The sequence below is a fragment of the Barbus barbus genome, assembly GCF_936440315.1.
Source record: "Barbus barbus genome assembly, chromosome: 23".
NCBI lineage: Eukaryota > Metazoa > Chordata > Actinopteri > Cypriniformes > Cyprinidae > Barbus > Barbus barbus.
In genome coordinates this window covers 4,300,001-4,304,114 of record NC_136751.1, presented here as the reverse complement: position 1 = coordinate 4,304,114, position 4,114 = coordinate 4,300,001, and the positions used below count along the sequence as shown (strand labels likewise).

Below are 4,114 nucleotides of genomic sequence, written 5' to 3'. Positions count from 1 at the left end.
ACACCCCTAAATGCATTGAAGCAACTGCCATGTGATTGGTTGATTAGATAATTGCATTAATGAGAAATTGAACAGGTGTTCCTAATAATCCTTTAGGTGAGTATACATACATAGTACGACATGTAGTGAAATGTATTGTACGACTGTCCAACAAATTGTCCAACAAAGGAGACCTAATGATGTTCTCAGGTATGTTTACTGAAGTCATCAGCTTTTTATAAAACTAAAAATAGAAACAAATGAGTCAATTGTTGACATACAGTGAGAGAGTATAAAGCTATAAAATTTACATGGATAGCAGCTCAGATTATTTGGTTTAAATGAATTGTGACTTTTGATTGCAGACTCTGGTATCTTGGGAAATCTAAGCAGTTTGTTGAGGTTAGTGATACTCAAGTAGCGAAACAAGTGAGATTATTACACTCTCGCTGGGGTGGTAGTTTTTCAAAAGGTGCACCTTTGTACCTTATTTAGCCCTAAAGGGTGCACGTAAGTAACTTAAAGGTACACATCAGTACCTAAAATTGTACAAATCAGTACCCAAATTGTATTATATTTGTACCTTCTGAGCAGTCACTGCTCAAGAAAATCAAATCTACTTCCTAAATATCATCTTGGAAAATCAGCAAAACATATTCGATATTTTGTATTTCTTCCTTCCAGTTTTATTGCATAGCCAACTGTCGGTGTCAATCATGTCACTTCAGACTCAAATTAACAACGCTCTTTAAAAACAAATGACTCACTTCAACACAAATTTTAACTGAACCATCTGTACGTTGTCGGATCCAGACTTTGGGTTTTTCTGTGCATTAGTCTGTCGAGTGTAATAGAGTATCCAGTGTATAATGTGTTCAGTGTTAGTGCATGAGAGAGAGGGGGCAGAGAATGCAGGCAGGCCTTCGTCCTGATTGGCTGGAGCAAAAATGGGCTGTCACAGAGAGGGCCGGATTAGTGGAGGTGGGGGAGGTGCTTCGCTTGCTCTGTACCTTTCAGCTGCAGATCAGAGCACAACGGCGAGAGATTAACACTGTTCACAAGCCCCGAGACGTGAGGAAGATGGAAGAGGACCTCAAATGTGTCTGTGCGAGTGACAGAAAGCTGATTTAGGGTTGTTCTGCACTGGTTTCTTCTTCTAGGAGTGCCTCAGGGTAAGGACTAACTGTCCCTTGTCTGTCTCTTTTAGGAGTCTCTCTGATCCTTTGAGGCATGGACTACATACCATTTCAACCTTCCCGGGACTCTTCCTCTAAGATTTCGGAGCGCCTTCTTTCACCCCGTTTCTAAAAGAGTGAGAGATATTTGTGTCGCACGCTGAATCTATCAGACTTGAAGGGTTTCATTCGAGAGTTCCTTCAGTCTTCTCTGCCTTTCTCTCTTTCTCTCTCTGTGTCTTTGTGATCATACACTGAAATCATCAGTTCATACATTGAGGGCACACCTGTCTCTCAAATTCACTCACTTGTGTGGATCTAACCAGAACTCTGCAGCTGGAATTTTGGGATGGATATTGCGATGGATTTTGGGATTGCCGTATACTTGATTTAACGCTGAACCTGCCGCACAAGACAAGGTGAAAAAGGGTAAGAACTTCTGTACGTGACGTTTTTTATATTAAATATATTATAAAATCATATATATTGAAATATATTTTGATATATTTCAGCACTGAATTTATATATTTAGTGTTGAGGGTTAAATAAAATTCTATATGTATGTAGTTTATACATAGAAATATGCAAAGTATAAGGGTTTAAAATATTTAACACAAAGAAATGTTTTGATTTTTCACTATTTCTAAAATAGTACATTTGTGACATCATGTGAACTCACATGTGCACAGATGATGAGATGTTCTTCGTTTTAATGAAGCTCAAGATGCTCTTTAGATAATCTCAAATCATGCTGCAGAATAAGATCAAGTTTTACGTTGTAAAAAAATTATTATAATTTCTTTTTAAAGGTCTCACTCAAATTGTTATGAAGATAATATATTTTAAATGAACCTTTGTGTTCTCACAATTAGGCATTTATTTTGGGACCCCCTAATCTGTGTATTCCCTTAGTAGTGAGCGCATTGTTACAGATTTATTAAAATGACATGCTTTAATTGCACATAAACACTGACTCACATTGACGGTAGCAACCGCTGGTTGTCACATTAAAACTTTCTGCGCTTGTGGCCGAGGATGGCCGCTTTTTAACTACCGACCGTGTGCGTGAGGTGTGTGTTTGTGTGTGTGTATGTACGGCCATGTGTTAGGCTGGTCTCTGGATACTGAAAATGTTACTGCTAATTAAACCACATTTCTCACCACTGAAGCACAAAATGTAGGACTCCCTGTGTTCCTCCAAGCAGCTGTTATTCTCTTAACACACTTCAGTATCTCTCTCTCCACTCACACATCTGTACATCAGTGTTTAGCAATCTCACACTCTCGGCTCTCTACAGAGCGCCGTCCCTGTTTCACTTCACACAAGCTGAGCGATCTTCAATCAGTGTGTGTGAGTGTTTATACACTCAGGGAGGGGTTCATGTGTGTGTGTGTGTTCGCTCAGGGGAGAGATTGTGAGAAATTGTGTGTGTTCGTGTGTGAAACGGGTGTGTTTCTCTTCTTTCTGTCGGTGACAATAAGCTTGTGGGAGTCAGTCAGTCAATTAGTTAAACCTTTTCAGTCTTTTGCATGCCTTTCTGTTTGAACTTCAAGCTCTTTACTGTCGTTGTGCAGGTACAATGTGATTAGAATTTTTAGTGGTCCACGAAATTGCAGCAATTACAATGAATATGAAATCAAAATGAACCCAATCTACTTTCTTATTACATGTAATAACACTCTTAGTGTGAATGATTCATCTGTACACATTATTCACATAGAAAAATGTGGTTTGTCTTTGTAATTTTTCTTCAAAAATGAATGATATTGCCTTTCTGCTGACATCATTTGGACCATAATGTTAACCAACTGCATATTTAGTCATCGTTTTATTCAGATTTGGTCTAGTGTGATTCCTGTTTCACTAGGAAATGCAATTCAGTGTTATTTTAGTAACATTGAGATATTATTATAGCTTTTAACAATATTTAGATCATTTTGTTCTTTATTAATATTTTTGTTCTGTTATTTTTATGCATACACATATAGATTTTTTCAGTTTTAGTTAACTGTAAAAACCATGATTCATTTTAATGAAAAATGTAGTAGTATTTTTTTTTTTTCCAAAATATATATTTTAAGGCTGTCAAAGTTAACTTATTTACTTAAAATATATATTTATATATGCAACATTACTTAAATAACGGGTAGACAATTTAATAAAAATTAAATATTTTCCAGATAACACTTTATTAATTAGCTTTGGCTTTAGTACAGTGACAATATAAAAGTTATAAACAACATGTCTTTATAATATCATGCTATTTTTTAATATAAATAGGTCTTACATATGAAAATTTGTAGCTGTCGTTATATTTTAGGGAGGGGATCCTTGCAAAGACATCATTATCTGCTTGAAGTAGAGTATACTAAAGCAAAATTCTGCATCGTTGCAAAATATTAATGTGGTGATATGATAATGCAATCATAGTATCGTATTGTCTTGTCTTCATTTCACATCTCATAAAGTCAATTTCCATATCCATGTCTTCAGCGCCATTGCTACTTAACTCATTTTCTGAGGTAACTTCTGAGCAACGCTTTATGATATATGAGTAGGAGAATGTAAAGTAGTTTTAAAGGCTTCCTCTGAGCCGAGCCAAAGCTTTACTCTTCCTATAATAGTGCTGACACATTTATGTTGGTTTTGCAGGACATTTACACTCATTTTATAGCCTGTTGGAATGACGGTGAGCAGTATACTGACAGTACAGAGCGCAGTCTCGTAGCTCATTCTTATGTCTCTGAAGTTGTCATCACCTCGGGTTGTGAACGGGCTCTGTTTGTGATCGTGATGGTGGTCACCAACTGTGTAAACACACATGGCTGAAGCTTGGCTTAGGATGATTAGATGCCCACTCTTTATCCTTCTGAACCACACACACACACACATACACACACGCACAAGGTCTGACAGATGGCCTTCCTTGAGAGAAAGACAGTGATCCTTTATCACCTTG

The 4,114-nt window shown here is 37.0% G+C and overlaps 1 protein-coding gene across 4 annotated transcripts in view; it reads left to right on the top strand.

The window, feature by feature from the left end:
* The first annotated feature begins 980 nt into the window (after window positions 1-980).
* Window positions 981-4,114, top strand: part of LOC306842919 (xylosyl- and glucuronyltransferase LARGE2s-like) — a 66,774-nt gene continuing 63,640 nt past the window's right edge. Inside the window, exon 1 of one of the 4 annotated variants that reach the window (XM_079374115.1) lies at window positions 981-1,583. The gene's annotated coding sequence lies outside the window, so the exon portion shown is untranslated. The remainder of the gene's footprint in view (window positions 1,584-4,114) is intronic. The other 3 variants (XM_079374116.1, XM_079374118.1, XM_079374117.1) reach the window with 3 other exon arrangements.